The following is an 18,564-nucleotide window of genomic DNA, read 5'->3' on the forward strand; positions in this document are numbered from 1 at the left end:
CAGAGGAAACAGGATGCCGCCTCCGCATCTCAAGAGAACATTTTTTGGGGAATTTCCCTGGTGGTCCAGTGGTTAGCAATCTGCCTAGCAATGCAGGGGATGCAGGTTCAATCCCTGGTCAGGGAAACAAAGAATCCCTCATGCTGGGGAGCAGCTAACTCCAAGAGCTACAACTACTGAAGCCGGGACACTCTAGAGCCCATGAGCCACAAAGAAGAAGTCACATGATGTAACGAAGATCCTGCATGCCACACCTAAGACCCAACACAGCCAAATAAATAAATATTTTTTTAAAAAAGAAAGGACATATTTCAACTGAACTAGGGTCAGCTTCATTTTCATCTTGGGGTAACATTCCAGACTGATATAAAGAAAATGGATTAGGCTGGCGATTCCTTGATTCCATTCACAGCCCCTGAGAGCCTGTGGCGGTGAGTGCTGTGCTGGCCCCTGGCTGAAGCTGAACGCCGTCTAGAAAAACAAAGCAGGTTTTAAAAAATAATAAACGTCACTTAGGATGTGACTAACCGATGCCCACTCCCTATGTGTGTCTTTATGTCTATAATCTTTCTGCCTGTAACTTTCATGCAGCTTTCCTCTGACCCACCTTACACTGGGCCCAAGAAGGCATATGCCGGGAGAACGACAGTGATTCCGGCCAACACGGTGAGTCAGGGACATATGGTGTCCCGAGTTTTCTGTTTACTCTTGTACCCGGGAGATTAGTCAGCCAGAGGCGCAGAATCAGCCTGAATGCCATCTGCTGTTCTTCAGTGCAGGCTGAAGGGGACAGGTCAGCCCTACATACCTTGATAGCTAGGGGAGGGCCTGGACCATCCAGAATGCAAAAGCTGCAGCCTGATGAAGGCAAGCCTTCTGTTCTTCCTACTGCCAGGCCACCCTTTCTCACCAAACAAGGGAAGAGCTGCTTCTGGGGAAGGAAGATGGACTTTGAGCTACTGTGGTTCTGGTTTGTCCCAGACTCCTTGGTGGACTCTTCACAGCCCCAAAACACCAGGCGGCTGCCCTCACTCCAGTCTGGCTGGTCTGCAGCCTTGGGAGTTGGTCTAAGAACTCAAGGTATTCTGCCCAGAAAGCTGCTGACTTGTCAGTGGAAAGATTCTAGTCTTTGGCCCCTGCTTCCGCCTGCTTTTAAGGTCAGGTCTTGAGGTCTTGGGTAACTTTTTCAACCTCCCTAAGTCTCCCTTTCTTTGTCTGTTGAATGGCAATCTTCACAAGGCTGTTGCCTAGGATGAACTGATCTGAGATAATCTATGTAAAGCACCTGGATTTAGGAGGAGTGCAATAAAAGTGAGTGCCCTTCCCCCTCCCCTGGATTATGTGCCTTTTACCCCTGCTTCATGGAGATTCCTTGGTGAACAGAAAGCTGTTACATCATTTGCTTGTAATCCTCATGATAAAATAAAACTCCCATCAAAATAATGTTAACGGCCCATTGGCATGTCTGGGTCACAGAAATAATGATGTGGTGAAAATAAAATTGAGGCTATTGGCTCAAGGAAAGAGGTGAGCAAGTCCCAGTGTGCAGAGAAAGAGAGAAAGAAAGAGAAACTGGCCCTGGGGGAGCCTGAAACATTCTCCATCAAGAGCAAAATTGCACATATAGCGCAGGACTACTATGAGCTCTCAAGGCACATGCTTTGGACAAAATGCTCCAACATTTTGTCTCCAGCATTCTAAGTTCACTTCTTGGGGGTCTTCTATTCCATCAACACTGACTCCAGTTCCCAGCCCACCAGCTCCAGGAGGAGGCTGATGTGACTGTGGGTTTCATAAACTCCTTATGGGAGTTTTTCTATCATTCGACTGACAACAAGGTATGAAGTTGCAAGTCACAAAGTTCTAAATTATGAAGGCATCTCCACCAGATTTCTGGGCTTCCCAGGTGGCTCAGTGGTAAAAAATTTGCCTGCAGTGCAAGAGGCAGGAGATGAAATTTGAGTCCCTTTGTCAAGAAGATCCCCTCTAGGAGGAAATGACAACCCACCCCAGTATTCTTGCCTGGAGAATCTCATGGACAGAGGAGTCTGGTGGGCTACAGGGTTGCAAAGAGTCGGATAGGACTGAGTACACATCACCAGATTTCTACTAGTGCTGTGGGTTTTGTTATAAGAATTGTCCCATTTGCAGCCACCAGCTCCCAGGTGCTATTTTCAGCACAGAAATTTCCTGGGGCCAGTTATAGGGCTGTGACAACATCTGGCCAACTTCAGAGAAATTGATTTGGGCTGGGAGGGTGGACTTTGTTCACCCACAGTGTTCCAATGAATATTTTCAGGCTTAAGGAACAGGCCATCCAAAAATCAAATTCATTGATTTTTCCAAAGGGCAAGGACAAGCAGATGGCCTTAGTAAGGAGGTCTCTGCCATGGCTTTCCTGTACTCGCGCTGTATTCTTCATGTTGAACAGATGCTCTTCTGGAGGATGAAGAGAAATCAAGACAATCAAATGAGACAAAATTATGGTTGGCTACCATGGAATACACAGTGGGCATTTTTCTGTAGAAAAACTGAAGAATCCCCACACCCCTGAGCACATTCATTTCCAGCTCCAAGGACTGTTGGACCTCCAGTTCTAACTTCCAGTCTCCACACCAGCAAAAGATGGCTGGTACCGGGACAGCTTTGTTCATGCAAAATAAGACGGCCAGCAGAGTCCAGACAGCACAGGCAGGAAGGGAGCCCAACTGCACATGCTTCTCCTTGTTGATGCAAAATGGTCCCCATGGCCCGGGTGAAAAATAACAGCCTTCGGGGTTCATGGGAATGGGCTCCGGCACCAACGAGGTCACTTCTGAGATGAACTGGTCTCTTCCAAGATGGTCATGCTCTCGATTCTTCTAGGGTTCTGTTGCTTCATCCATAAATGGAATAACAACGCCTGTGTTGAAATGGGCTCTCAGTGCACATTAAATATGTTTTTAGAGCAAATGTGGAGACAGTTGACTTGCTCTGATGGAGGAATTTAAAAAAAGAGGCCGGAGAAGGGTAGGCTGGAGAGCCAGTGAGGATCCCTCCTGCCCCAGATCCCATGGGGACTTTGGCTAGTGTTAAGGCCCCAGGTCCCACCTCGGTGTCATCTTTGAGCATTGAAGGCTATTTTCCAGGTGGGACGTGGATACCAGAGTATGGGCCACTCTGGAGAAGCCACTGTTTCTGGTGATAATTCACATTTGAGCTATGGACAGGGCCTGCCTTTGCTGGTGTCAGACAGGAGATGTGGAGAGGGTGACATTAGTGGTTACTTTTCAAAATCATCCAGAATCTTTCTGAATTCTTCTCCAACAGAGACAACCTAGCTCATGTACACAATTGCTTTTGGGGTCTAATTGTTGTCTAAATTAGCCTTGCTTCCACAGACAAAGATAAATGGTATCTTGAGAAAAGCGTAGGGATTCAATGGAGTTTTTGAAATCACTTACAGCTGGTCTTTAATCCTCATGTTGACATTTATGGTGGCTGGACTCCAGTGACACATGCTCCTGCCTTCGATTCCTGAAAAGATCCAAAGTCACAGACAAGCAGAATCAGGGAACTGAAAACATTATAGAAAACCTGTCATTAATTAATACGTTGATAAATTAAGGGGAGACATTTCCATAGGAGCATGGCTCAGCTGAGAGCTCAGCACTGATATTGCAATGGTACCTGTCTTGCTCTGTGGCCCTGGGCAGTCTCCTTACCTCTCTGACCATGCATTTCTTCATCTGTAAATGGACAGAGGACACCTGATAATACCTACCTCAACTACACCTTATGGATGTCCAGGGTCCAGTAAGAAAATAGGCCTGAAGGCCTTTTGAAAAATCAGAAAGGCTATAAAATCTTATAACAGTACACTATCATGGTTATTATGTCCAAGGAACACCAGCTGGAAGACGACAGATCGTCCTCTATCTACTGGTTATTGCTGCTCAGGATCTTCAAAGATGTATGTTTGTGCTCAAAGGTCACCCTGACTCAGTCTGTGGGTGTCAACTACAAAATTCTTCCAACTTTTCTGTACATTTGAAAATTGTTCTAATAAAATGTTGGGATATGAAAAGGATCACCTTACTTGAACACGGTAGTCTTGCACAGGTCTAGAGGCAATGATTTTAGAGTCTCCATTTTGAACAAAAAGAGAAAAAAGATGGCAGCATTATCAAAATGGGAAATAAAACAAGTCATAAATTCTGGCACAATGAAATGTGTCACAGTCTATGATATTCACCAGTCTTATGTATAGTAGCACATTATTCTCTGAAAAAGAAAAATGCTGAGTTGGTCATGGCACATGACTTTGAGCAAATGCCTTTTACCTGTTAAAACAATATGTAAAAAGATGGTACAGCAACTCTGTACCTGTAATGATGTTCAGTAAAACAAGCAACAGAGAGGCAGATTTTTATATAGTTATGGCAATTGTGTTCAATAAAAAAGAAAACAGACTGACTAAAGGTAGAGGTACCCAAAAGATTACAGTGGTTTAGAGTGAGAGGGTTAGGATCACAGGAGGACTTCTTCTTTTGTGTAAAATTTTCCTTTGATGTAGTTAGACTCCATTTATTATAGAAAAGAAGAAATATGATTTTCATTTAGTGTAATTCTTTGATACTGAAAAAATAAGTAAATGGCAATTTGTGTACACAGGTCCTCTGCCTGGCATGGCTGGCAAGAGCAACTTTGCTTTGAAAGAGGACCTCATGGGCTGCCAGGAGCATTGTTCATCTGTGGCCACCCCATGACTTTGGCCACAATAGTTGCCAGGTTAAGGAGCGCCCGCTGGAAGCCCGACCTAGTTCAAGTCCATTGTTGCTTTGAACGCTCCTTGAAGGAGCCCACATCGCCAAGCTTTGAAGTTGTGTTCCCGGAGCCAGTTTATATCGGAAAGGCACAGACTTGGTGTCGGAGGTGGGGAGATGTTCGAGATGATCCTAAAGATCATGATGTTCCCCACATGTGGCCAGGGAGCACTGAAGACCCCCTGCAAAAGGCCAGGATGTTACCAGTTAGAAAGCTGGGCACAGTTGGAGCATTTCTTTCAAAAATCCAGCCAGTGATCTGCCCAGCCTTTAAGGAAACAGCCCTCAGGTAACATTCAGCTGTCTCTCACAAAGGAGCCCAAATCATTCCTTGTTCTCAGGTGGCAAAAGGCAAGGTCATGTCTCAGAAGATCACATGGAAAGATTTTGGTTTCCCCACCAGGGCCGGCCAAGACCAAGAGGCTGCGGGGCACCAGGTCAAGACTCTGGAGTCCTACCTCTGCCCTGATGGGAGTCTCCAGTGACCTCTATCTCCGGAGTCTCTTCTCCAGCCCCCACTGCCCTGGGGAGAGATCCTCAGGGCCTTTTTTTGCTTTGGAAAACCTAAGATTCTTCCCAAATCACTAAGCTCAACAAGTTAGCCGCAGTATTTTCTGAAGACCATCTATGTGTCAAGAGCTAACGTGGTAAATATAAATGCACCGTGACCTTCATAGAGGCATCCAGTGTGCAGTATTAACCACTAATAGTTATTCCCTGATGGTCCAGTAGTTGAGATGCAGGGGACACAGGTTTGACCCCGGGCCTGGAAGATCCCACGTGTCTCCAGGCAACTAAGTCCGTGCACCACAACTACTGAAGCCTGAGCACCCTGGAGCCTGTGCCACACAACTAGAGAAGCCACTGAAGCGAGAAACCCGAGAACCGTAACTAGAGAGTAGCCCCTGATTGCTGCAACTACAGAAAGCCTGCAAGCAGCAGTGAAGATCCCGCTCCTCCCAAAATAAATAAATAAATAAATTTTAAAAACAGGTACGAGGGAAGATGAGGTTCTATAAGTAATAGAAAAATGCTACAAGTCAAATGCATTCAATTGCTTTTGTCGTGTCCAACTCTTTGCGACCCCATGGACTGTAGCCCAGCAGCTTCCTCTGTCCATGGGATTCTCCAGGCAAGAATACTGGAGTGGGTTGCCATGCCCTTCTCCAGGGGATCTTCCTGATCCAGCTATTGAATCTGTGTCTCCTGTGGAAAAAATCACTGATATATTCCAACCTCACCACTTGCAAAGCTTTCTTCTGTGGACTTGCCCTGAATAAGCTCATTTAAGCCCCACCACAGCTCTTTGACACGTATATTATTTTCATTTTCATTTTACAGAGAAGGAAACTGAGGCACAGAGAAACAAAGGCACTCTGGCTCCAGCGCCTGGGGTCCTGATCACCCGCTGTATCATGTCCCCGCCCCCTCCCATGCAATGACATGGGAGGTCTTAGCCGTCATGAGGTCTTAGCCAGGCACTGGGGCAGGGATGCAAGAGCACTTGTCCAGGTGTTATGGAAGCTCTCTACTCCAATTTGGGCTTTTTAACACTGTCAGAGAATAAAATTCTTCTTTCATTTATTTCAAACTCTTAGAGTGACACTAAATAAAAATATTCAATGTCCATGATAAAAACCGTATAAACAAACTACAGAGAACTTTTCTTAATTGAAGACAGGACCAGAACATATTCCTATAACACCAGTGCCTGCCCTACTCCAATCGCAGTGATGGTTGGGTGCTTTTTCTTCCCCATTTCTCCACATGTTTTCCCCACCATAAGGCTGGATGCTTTGTCAATGCTGATCCCTGGCACACAAAACTTAGAGAATGGGTTAGGGATGTAAGGACGGGCATATAGGAGAATCCAAGCTGAAGGAAAGGAGTTTTATTTTTATCATTAAAGATTTTTTGATGTGGACCATTTTTAAAGTCTTTATTGAATTTGTTCCAATATAACTTCTCTTTTATGTTTCGATTTTCTGGCCCAGGGCGTGTGAGACCTTAGTTCCCTGACCCAAGTTGAAACCCATGCCCCCTGCATTGGAAGGCAAAGTCTTAACCAAAGGATCACCAGAGAAGCCCCTGAAGAAAGGGAGATTTTAAGCAAAGTCTCCAGAGCCCTGGGAGATGGGCTGCTGAGAGGAGGCAGGGGAGAAAGTGGGAGTGGAAGTGCATCTCGCACTCAGCACTGCAGGACTAGAACTCAGCTGTGGAGACAGGGGGCGCCCAGTGGGGGTGCTGCAAAGCCTGCGGGGTCTGATTTTCTCGTATGAAGTGTCCCCATGGAGAAAGCATAGGAGCGGATGGACCAGAGGTGGTGAGAAGAAGGAGAGGAAAGACCAGAGATGGTGAGAAGGAGAGGATGGACCAGAGATGGTGAGAAGGAGAGGATGGACCAGAGGTGGTAAGGAGAAGGCAGCACTCCCAGGAAGCAGACGGAAGAGTGTGGGGGTGATCTCCTGAGGACGAGGCCTAGGTGATGGAGTGGAGATGGTCTGGTTGCAAGGGAGGAGTTCACGTGCCTCCCAGGTTTCTTGTATGATGTCACCCAGAGTACAAAACGCACATGAAAGAAGGGCATGGAAGGGATCCTCGCTGTGACTTTTCTGGACTTTACTGGACTCACATGCATAGTGAGCTACTGAGAAAGGGCCAAGGTGCTGCCCAAATATTCTGGCCATAGGACACTTTCCACAGAGCACTTTGAAGGGTCAGTGCTTGCAAAGCCCACTTTGGGGAAGCCCACATTAGGTACCACAGCATCTGCACTGGATACAATGGATTCCATGTAACCAAGCTGGGGGTACCAAGTAAGACCACGTGTGCAGAGTCCCTGGCAGAGCTGGGGTTCAGTGAGCAGAGCATCAGGAAATGCTCTGATGTGAGCATTTCCTCACATCAGATGATAAAAATTGGAGTCATTCTAAAAACCAAAGAATCTCAAGTGCATACAGAAGATCTCAGGGGGCAGCCTGGGACCCTACATCCCGCAACCTCTTCTGAGAAATAGCTGGGAAGTGGGCTCAAGTGCCAGATTTTCAACATCCTGGCTGTGTGATCTGGCAGGGGTTACTTAACCTTTCTGAGAAACGATACAGGGCACAAAGTCGGGGAATCTAGTGTGTGCTACTAGTTACCTCCTGCTCAGTAATGAGTTACCCCAAACTCAGTGGCTTAATCAATTCATTTCTTATCAACTCATTTACTGTCTCTCACTTATTATCTCCTACCTGTTGGTAGGAAACCAGGCAGGTTTAGCTGGAACCTTGGCTTCAGTCACAACGTTGCCGAGGATGGGGTCTCATGTGAAAACTTGACTGGAAGAAGATGGCTTCCTAGCTGAGTGTGGTTGTTTGTAGAATTGGGTTTCTTGAGGCTCAGTTCTTTACTGGCTATTGACTCACCCTCATTCTTCCCCCTGGGGACCTCCCCAACACAACTGGCGGCTTACTCCATCAGAGCAGCGAGACAGAATCTGCCAGGGAGATGAAGATCACAGTCTTTTGTAATTTAATCATGGAAGAGATGCCCCCTCACTGTGTTCATATATTTATCTATTTGTCAGAAGCAAGATACTCAAGGGGAGGAGATGACATGAGGCCGTGGATCCAAGAGGTGGGAGCGCTGGGGATGGTCTTGGAGACTGCATGCCACACGGATGCATTGTCATATGGGACCTACTTGTTTATACTTACGTTGTTCCTCTACAAGGATTGGTTATTCTCAGTCTGTTTAAAAACTTCCTGTGAAAATTGATCAGTCAGTAATACCAGCTGATCATCACCTTAGAGACAGCCAAAACATCTCAAAGAATGCAGGTGGGAGAAGGAAAAAAGAAACTCAAAATCAGAACAGTGGCTATTGTACTTAGCACCTTGAAATGATCTTAAACCAGGAAGGATCCAGAAAGCCACTGTCCATATTTTTCATTCTTAGGGACCAACAGTCTTAGAATTATGCCATTAGCTGTCTCTTTTTCAGAAAGCAAAAATAATGATAATTCATTATTTTTAGGACTTTATACATAGGAACTTATTTAATCCTTAGGACAGCCTTGTGAATTAAGTTCTATTATCCCCACTTACAGGTGAGAAAATGAGTAACAGAAAAATCACAGGACAGAGCTGATTCCCTTGTCCCTCACTTGAGTAGCAAGCAGGATCCTAACCCTTTTTGTGACTCCACTTCTCCATCTCAACCATTTCACGGTATAACCTGTTAAGGGTAGGGGTTCATGATCTCTGATCACTGTTAATAAGGAGAAACTGGAGACAAGACTCCAGAAAAACTCTAGAGATGTGAGGCAGGGAGAATGGGTTTGGGGGTGGGACACTAGGCAGGTTCACTCCCATGTCAATTTGCCAAGGTCCCTACCCCCATTCTGAATCTCTCTGGATGCCTGTTGGTCAAGGCTAGCTGAGTTTCTGCTGAAAGTTCTAAAGGATCAGGGTCCTAGCTACCCTCCTGGGAGCTCAGATGAATTTCTTGGACTTTCTAAACTCTAAAGTAAAGAAGAAGATACTTAAAAAAAAACCCTAAAAATTGCCTTTCCTGTGATCAAGAGCCCACAAACAAGCAGGCCTGGGTGACCTTCAGAGGTAGATTTGGGCCCCAACCTATAAAGACCACAATGGCCCTCTTCACAGATGGATGGTCTATGTAAGTGCAAAACAAAGCTTGGAAGTCTGACAGCACGTGTGCATGTTCTGAGCTTGGGCAAGCCAGGGTCACGGCATGCCACCTTCAGGGGATGTTCTGGGGAAAAAAAATGTTACCACGGGGTGTCGGAGTGGTCCCCTTGCCTTCTCCTTCCTTCCAGAGCAGAGCAGCAGTTTACCTCCAGGGAGAAAAGAAAACACTCCAAATTTCTCACAAGTGGGTCCTGGTGGTGACAGGGATAACCATGGACATTCAAAAGATGCCACAGTGCTAACAGGTGAATTTAGAAAGAGACAGAACTCAGCACATCATGTGACCATGGGATCAGATAGGAAGTGGAGCTGAGAAGGCAGGACTGTCTACCTCCCTTCCTCACCTCCTAAATAACTGAGAAGCCCGTTGAGGAGAAGTCCAGGATTTTTGCCATTGTTCTGCTTGCCTCTGGGACTAATTAGCACCCCTCCTCCCCTAGGGCTAAATTAGCTCTGCCAGGAACAAAGACGGTGGGGGTAGAGGTCTGCCAGGAACAAAGCGCTTCCCAGGGACTGGAGCCTGGGAAAGCAAACCAGGGGGCCATGAGACCTGCAGAACTGGGGTCCAACTCTGGGAGTCCTGCCCTGGGGAGCCTCGATGGGCTCCCCCACAGCATCCTCTGAGAAGAGCATTAGGAGCCCACATCCACATGCACACATGCATCCTTCACACCGCGGTGTGCGGGTGGACCACGTTCCCCTCGAGGACTCCACACACCCAGAGGCCTGGTGGGGGGAGCCCTCATCCAGAAATGAGGAACATGATCTGACAGATCAAATCTTTCATCACCTCCACAAGTCCCCCGGCTCTAAAAAGCCTGCCTTGATTCTAAATCAACGTCTTATTATCTCCGGCCTTGATACCTTTGAGGAGAAAAGAATACTTTTGAGAAGTCTGGGGACCTGAGAAGCTCTCTCCTCTTTTCCTAACCCTGGAAGTCTGGACTTCCCTCCAAGTTCCCCATTTCCTAGCTGTGTGGCCTAATCCAGGTGCTCACCCTCTCTGGGCTTCAGTAGCATCCCATGAAGGTCAGAAGCATCACAAACAAGGCGGATTAGCTTTGAGCACTGAGTCATATAAAGCCCATGATGACGTGCCTCATGGTAGGCCCTTCACTTCTGAACCATCTCTACAAAGATTCTCAAAGGCACTCGTGTCTCAACTCACACAGTCAGACAAAAACAGGCTCAAGCCTCCCAAGACTGCCCTTTTCACATCCTTCCTAGCATCCCCTGATGACCAACACTCAGGCTCACTCCAGACTCATGGGGGAACTGCCCACATGGTCCAGCCTCTTGGAGCACAAGCTACTGGCCAACTCAGCCCACGGAGCAGGGCCTTAGGATTTGACTGGCAACACGAGAGAAGACAGGGTGGATGGGTTTGGAGGGAGAGGAAGTGAGTTCACATTGCACCCTAGGTGGCCATGGGCCATGAGGGGCTGGGGTCCTGAGCACAGGTCACAATTTCACCTGGAGTTTCAAGGAAGTGTCGCCCTTTGAGATGCTGACCGGGCAGATGTCAGCAAGTAGCCTGAGGAATCTTCACTGGGGATGTTAAGGAGTCACCAGACAGCTCATGTATATAGGCCTTTCCTGCTGACTGACGTTGGTCACGTTGCTCAACCACTTGAGCCCCACTCAGTTTCCTCATCTGTTGAGGGAGAGTCAGGGCCCCTATGACCTTAATCAGGAATGAAATGAGTACAGACAGGCCTATAGGCTCATAGCAGGCAGGATAAGCACCCCAGAACCTTCCCTGCCGCTAGGAAAGGGCTGGCGGGCGGCGAGTGGAGTGGTGTTGAGGGCAGGGGCCAAGAACAGCCCCTAGTGAGGGAAGAAGGGCTGAGGAAGGGTCTTCAGAAAGGAGGGAATCTTTGGAACACAGGGATGGGGGGAACCAAGTGAGGGGCCTCTGAAGGACGACCCTGGACCATTTCACAAGATCCAGGGAGGAATCAAGGAGGGATCCACAGGTGAGACAACCCAAAGGCCATCGGCATCACTGGTGGGTGGGTGGCTGCAGTGGGGAGAGAGAGACCAGAGGGGCCAAGGGAGATGACGGCTCAGATGGAAAAGAGAGGAAGCAGGCCATCCTGAGAACAGTTAAAGCAGTTATGCCAGTGAAACCCGTCAGCTCGTGTGATACGATGCATCCAGGGAGCCGTGTGCTCGTGGTACAGTCAGGCAAACCAAGGCTCGGAGAGGCTGGGAGACTCACTCAAGGCCTGCCCCCTCCTCTCTGTCCCCTGCACCACCCTCAGCTCTGCAGCTCTCACTTCCTGCCTGGATTTGCCACGTCTCCCAACCACTCTCCCTGCCCCATTGGACCTCCTGCGATTTGTCTTCCGGCCAGATGTCCAGGTGCTTTTTCTAAAATTCTACACTCCTTGCTTAAGCCCCTGCCCTGGTTAACCATTACCTTTGAGATAACATCCACATTCCTCACCACGCAATCCTGACCCCTTTCTCATCCATCCCCCTGCCTCTCAAGTCTCTTCCTCCACCCTCTGCCCCAGACTAACTGGATTGCTCAAGTTGTCACGATAATTACAAAAACAGTGTAGACTCTTGGGCTCTCACATGGGAGTGCACAAGCATCTCTCTCCTTCCTTGCCTCCGCCTGAGATGGAGAAATTATTCATGCCTCTTAAGTGAGGCAGCTGATGTTCAAAGAGGCTGAGTCACTTGTCCAGAAACTGGTTTGTTCAAACCCAGGTCTCAGTGGCTTCAAGACCCACGCTCTTCACCATCAGGCTCCAGGAAACCGGCTGACTGCCCTGTATGGACCACCTTCTGTGTCCGTCCCCAGCCCCACCCAGGCAGATGGCTTCTGGTCTGAATGCAAGGCTCAGCCCTCTGGAAAAGCAAGTGGAGCTTTGGCTTCCGGGCTGGCTGCAGTGGCTCAGAAGACTTTTGTTTATCATACCCCTTTCAAGTGACGATCCCATCTTCTGTGGGACGCATCCTGGGCTTAATATTATCTCTTCAGGAAGAGAGAACTCCCACCATGGGGAATGGACACATCCTCAAGCCTGTCTCACACTACACACACACACACACACACACACACCAACTCCCGTGCAAACAGCTAAGTCATTTTCTAGGAGCCTGTCTGCTTTGGTCCAATTCCTGATGCTACTAGGCTGGGCCTATGGAGGGATTTTTATCCCATTTTGATACCCATGATACATGGTAGAAGCTCCATGAATGAAACTTGAGGGAGTAAATAATGAAGAGCAAGAAAAACAGCTAGTCTTTTTTTTTTTTCCCTTTTTTTGAAAACTTACAAAACACCAGGCATCAAGCTAGGCATTTGGCATGGATTATCTTATTTTGATTGCTGACAATAAAAACTATGAGATAGGGAGTTTTCTTATCTACAGTTTATTGACATGGAAACAAAAAATCAGAGAGGTTAAGCATGTCACTTAAAGTCCCACAGCTACAGTGATAAAGGATTGAGATTTTTAAATCAGTTTGGCTGATGTCAGAGTTTGAGGTCTTAACCTTGGGCTGCCTTTCCAGAGAATGAAGACTTTTTACTGCTCCTAGAAAATGCCATTCAGTCCCCCACCTCCCTCCTTCCTGTCCACCCCCGCCCCCAGGTCAAACCCACCAAGATCATGTCATACTGCTTTCTTTTCTCAGTGTCTCTCTTAAAAAAAAAAAAAAAAATCACATAAAACTATGACAGTAATTTAAGCATGGGGCTTCCCTGGTGGCTCAGCACTAAAGAATCTGCCTGCAATGTGGGAGATGTGGGTTCGATCCCTGGCTTGGGAAGATCCCCTGGAGAAGGGCATGGCAACCCACTCCAGTATTCTTGCCTGGAGAGTCCCATGGACAGAGCAGCCTAGAGGGCCACAGTCCACGGGGTAGCAAAAGAGTCAGGCACGACTGAGCAACTGCACAACAGCAACACATACATAACTTGTCCAGTTATGTATGGGAAACAGTAAAATTAGTATGTCCTTTGACCTGGATGCCGTGATTTCAACCTGTTCAACAACTGAGGCACACTGTTGATATTCAGGGAGCATGTCACCCACCTTAGCTTCTAGACCTTTCTCACAAAAACAAAGCCGGGCTGTACAAGTCTGGCATCTCTTGCACTTCTTTCAACTGAAGATTCTATTATATGTGAAATGTAACCTTGACTTCATAGTGTCTTTGCAGGAAGACAAAAACCTCACGTGGTAAATGCACAAAACATTAATCCCTACCTAATGACATATATAAAAATAAACTCCAAGTGGATGATAGACTAAACCTAAGATTATAACACTTTCAGAAGTAAAACAAGTCAGAAAGTGTTTGGGCTCTTGAATTAGTCAAGTATTTCTTAAACATGACATCAAAAATACACAGGAAAAAACACATTAAAAAAAGTTATAAATTGGACTTCCCCAAAATTAAACAGCAAAACTATTCTTAAAAAAACACTGTTGGGAATTCCTAGGCAGCCCAGCAGTTGGGACTAAGCTCTTTCACTGCTATGGCCTGGTTCAATCCCTACTCAGGGAACTAAGATTTCACAAGCTGTGAGGCTCAGCTGGAAAAAAGACACTGTTAGGAAAATGCAAAGACAAGACCCAGACTTGGAGACAATGTTTGCAAAACATGTATCAGATAAAGGACTTGTCCAGAATAAGTTTTTTTTAAAAAAAAAAAAAAGAAGAAGAAGAACTTTAAATTCAAGGAAAAAAAAATAATCCAATATAAAAATTTTTGACCAGACACTTCACCAAAGAAGTTGTATGGACAAATCATCAGATGAAGAAATGTTCATCATCATTTGTCACTAGGGAAATGCAAATTTAAACCACCATGAGATACTAATATACCCATATTAGAATTTCTATAGAATACTGACCTTCATGTATTGCTGGTGGGAGTAAAAACTGATAAAGCAACTTTAGAAAACAGTTGGGGAGCTCCCTAAAAAGTTAAACATATACTTACCATATGGCCCAGAAATCTTCCTCCTAACTATTTACCAAGGAGAAATGAACACCTATGTCCACACAGAAACCTGGACATGAATGTTTATAATGGCTTTATTCATAATAGTCCTAAACTGAAAACAACACAAATGTCCTTTAAATGAAGTCTAGGTAAACATGCTGTGGAGCATCCCTGCCATGGGTACCACTCAGCAGGAGAAGGAACTGATGACTAATACACGTGACAAAGGGGATTCATTTCAAAGGCATGCACAGAGCAGAAGCCAGGCACAGAAAGGCTACACAGATCTAATTCCATCTCTGTGACATTCTGAAAAAGGCAAAACTCTTAAGGATAGAGAACAGATAATTTATTGCCAGTGACCAGGAGGGAAGGTTTGACTACAGAGAAGCACAGGGGCACTTTTTGTGGAACTGTTCTGTATTTTGATTTTGGAGTTGGCTATATGACAGTATGTGTGTGTGTGGTCAGTCGCTTAGTCATGTCCGACTTTGCAACTCTATGGACTGTAGCCCACCAGGTTCCTCTGTCCATGAGACTCTAGGCAGCAATACTGGAGTGGGTTGCCATTTCCTCTTCCAGGGGACCTTCCTGATCCAGGGATCAAACCTGTGTCTCCTGCATTGGCAGGCAGATTCTTTACCACTGAACCATCTGAGAAGCCCACATGACAGCATGCATTTGTCAAAACTCTGGGATCGGTACAACAAGTAAGGATGCACTTTAGCATATGTGAATGATAGCTCAATAAACAATGAATTCCTGTTCAGAGAAACCAGTGGTGGAGGAAAAACCAGGTGACAATGAGTTGAATATCTGCACTCGGGTAGGTTTTCTATCAGGAACTGCTCTACCTGTTAAACAATTAGTTGCCTTTGACACAGACTTTAGGAGGCATCTGAAGTTCAGAAGCAATAGAAGGTAGAGGGTAACCTCTTAGAACGAAGGAAATACAGTATGTCATCTTGTGATTATTTAATGGAGAAGTAAATGGCAACCCACTTCAGTACACTTGCCTGGGAAATCCCATGGAGAGAGGAGTCAAGTGGGCTATAGTCCATGGGGTCACAAAAGCGTTGGACACAACTTAGTAACTAAACAACAACAATGTACCATTTATATTTAACCTCATGAAGGCCAGTCTATCCAGACCATTTCTGACCCTGAGGCTATGTGTTAGCCACCCACCTCCAGTGTCCCTAAAAGTGAAGCAAGCATCCCTCCTATTTCTCTCCCCGGGATGAATGTGGAAATAGACAGGACAGTAGCCATGGTGAAAGCAGGATGTCCATCTATGTGGACAGCTTCCAGCCAGCCTCCTCTTTCAGACATTTCTCAATTGATGGAGAATAGATGCAGGGTCTGTGTTTCCATTTCCCAAAGCTTAGTGCTGGATGGAGGGTCCCCCTTGAGATTTGAGACCCCAACTTCAGCGGACATTGCCTGTGCAGGTGTCCTGGCCCTGTCTTCTGTCCCTGCTATAGGCATGCAGACCCAGCTAATGGGTCTGCTAATCCAGCTGCACAAAAGCACGGTAGCTGCTAGGATATATCTACCTGGCTTTCTTCCACCAAGAAAACATTCACACCCCAGTCTTCATTCTTAGAAAGTCCACAGACTTTTTTTACTGGGAAAATGGATTCCAGGAAATTATACCTTCAAAAGCCTTTTCCTTTAGAAGAATAAGTCATTTGCCCTTTGTGATCAAAATCAATACCAGCAATGAGGGGAGATGGACCACTGTGTGCCTGAAGAGATGCTCTGGGCAGGATTTGATATCACCTGTGGGTACCGGCAGCTGAGCACAACCTGAATCTCATTATGAGGGAACAGGGGAAAATGAAAATAAGGATCTGTATTCTTCAAAACTGTCAATATCATGAAGCATAGAAAAGGTTCTAGAACTATTTCAGAGAAAGGAAATCACAGACACATATCATCATGTGCTGGCGCTGGAGAATGCCAAACAGTACATTCTTGAGTCAAAATTATTGATAAAATCAGAACACTAATGGTAAATTAGGAAAAAATACTGTCAACATTAAATTTACAGAGGGGGTCAACTGTGCTATGGTTATGCAAAAAATACTTCATCTCATAGAAAATAACACACGGAAATACATAGGAGTAAATAGACATTTGGGAGGGGAAAGTCATGCTGTGTGCAACTTACTCTCTAATGGTTTGGAAAAAAATAACTCTTGAAATTATTTGCATTATTATTGCTGCTACCATTGGGATTATTATTATTGTCAAAATTATTAATAAAAAGCTTTTAGGGACAGGGTCAGCCAAAAAAAAAAAGCTTTTGAAAATGTTAACACAATGACTTGTCCCTAATGCAAGTCATTTTAAATATACACTTAACACTGTGAGCTTGGTTAATTGCAGAAGGTGGGAGGAGGAAGGATGAGAAATGTGGTTTTTCTGGGCCCTACAAAACCCCCCCGTAGACCAGGTCCTTATGAAAATGTCAATTCTAAATATCACTTGACAGATGCTTTTCCCAGGCTTTTTATTGGGACAGGCGTCAGGCGCTCTATCTCCTTCAGACAACGTCTTGGACGGTGTGGGGAGGCCCCTGCAGACACCCGCCTGCCAATCATTTCCGGCACCACCATCTCCATTTTCCCCCTAAATCCTCCAAAGAAGGACTGAATATTTACAACCGTCATGTTAACATTTTCCCTTTTCCACTGTTTGGCTTGGCCGAGACATTTTTGGCTGCATCGATGACTGTGCAGGTCAGTGACCCAGGCAGTCCCACGAGGTCCTTCTTCTTGTGGTCATCATATTGCTCCTTCTTACAGTGGGGAGGTGCATAGATTACAAGGAGGAAAAAAAATGTACACCAGTCCCTTACTTCCATCATACATTTGTGGTCTTGATAACATGTGTTATTAACAGAAGAGGGAGACCTTGACTTCGAGTTTGGGGGTATAGATTAAAAGCCTTATAGCAATCGCCAACTCTCAGAAGATTAACATACTAAAAGTGCAATTATTACACCCACAAAGTCATCAGGGACTGGATGGATCTCCTCCATGTGGTGTTTCAAGGACCCAGGCTCCCTGATGCTGGCGTCATCAGGACCTCCACATATCTTGCACCAGTGCCCTGCTGTGGAAGGAGGGGGGTGCAAGGGGAGATTTATGAAGAAGTCCAGTGGCTCACATCACTTTAGTCCACTTCGCACGCTCAATAATCTATCATTGATGTCTGCACCCCTCTCCTGAGACGCAGGATCTCCTTCTCTCCCCTAGAACCTGGGTGGACCTTTATAACTAACATGGCAGACGTGATGGTGACAAGTGACTGTGCATGACTTCCAAGACAGGCAGCACGCCTTTGGCTTTCCTCACTCTGTGTCTCTTGGGCTCACCTCAGACGCCAGCCGCCATGTTGGGAGGAAGTCCCGGCCACATGGGGATGCCCTGAGTGTGCATTCCAGCTGAACAGTTCCCCAGCCACCAGCTGGGATCAACTGCTAGACCAGTCTGCAACTGAGCCATTCACTGTCCTTTGCAGAATTTTGACCTGTGGAAAAAAAAAGAGAAATAGAATCTTTTTGTTATTGCTTAAAGCTACTAATTTTGGGCATTACTAGCCACACAACTGTAGATAACTAACACAATGAGCATGTTGCCAGTCTCTGCCATGATTCTCAAGCCTCTCTGCATGGTTACTCATCAAGACTCCCTGACTACCAGCCGAGGGAAAAATTACCGCAACTATGGTCAACCTCCACCACCATCACTGTTGGGTCCATCAGGGCCTTGGTAAGAAGTGTAGATGTCAGACCAAAAAGAGGAAATTGTGGAGAATTTTGCCAAGGCCGTTAGGGGCAAGATTGAGGGAACTTACTAGTGACACACCCTGGGACTGGCAACCACAGAATGGAGGTGGTATTACCATCCTAGTCCTGAAGGGACAATGTGGGGACCGGTTACTGGAATCTGGTATAACCTCTAACTATAGAGGACAGATCAGCTGAGAGGGATCGAGACTTTCAGAATGTAACCACCATCAAATGGAGGCCCAGCAAAGAGAGAGAGAGCTGGGGGAGCAAACACCCAAATTCTCTTTCCTCTCAT

General features: G+C 46.2%; 1 long non-coding RNA gene across 1 annotated transcript; it reads right to left on the reverse strand.

Moving 5' to 3' along the window:
• Nucleotides 1-356: 356 nt before the first annotated feature.
• On the reverse strand, nucleotides 357-18,004 carry LOC122448785. The gene is made up of 3 exons (XR_006271753.1): nucleotides 17,853-18,004; nucleotides 3,444-3,516; nucleotides 357-471 (listed from the first exon to the last, which is right to left on the reverse strand). It is a non-coding gene; the product is annotated as an uncharacterized LOC122448785 (long non-coding RNA).
• Between the last annotated feature and the right edge of the window lie 560 nt (nucleotides 18,005-18,564).

The sequence above is a fragment of the Cervus canadensis genome, chromosome 10 (genome assembly GCF_019320065.1).
Source record: "Cervus canadensis isolate Bull #8, Minnesota chromosome 10, ASM1932006v1, whole genome shotgun sequence".
NCBI lineage: Eukaryota > Metazoa > Chordata > Mammalia > Artiodactyla > Cervidae > Cervus > Cervus canadensis.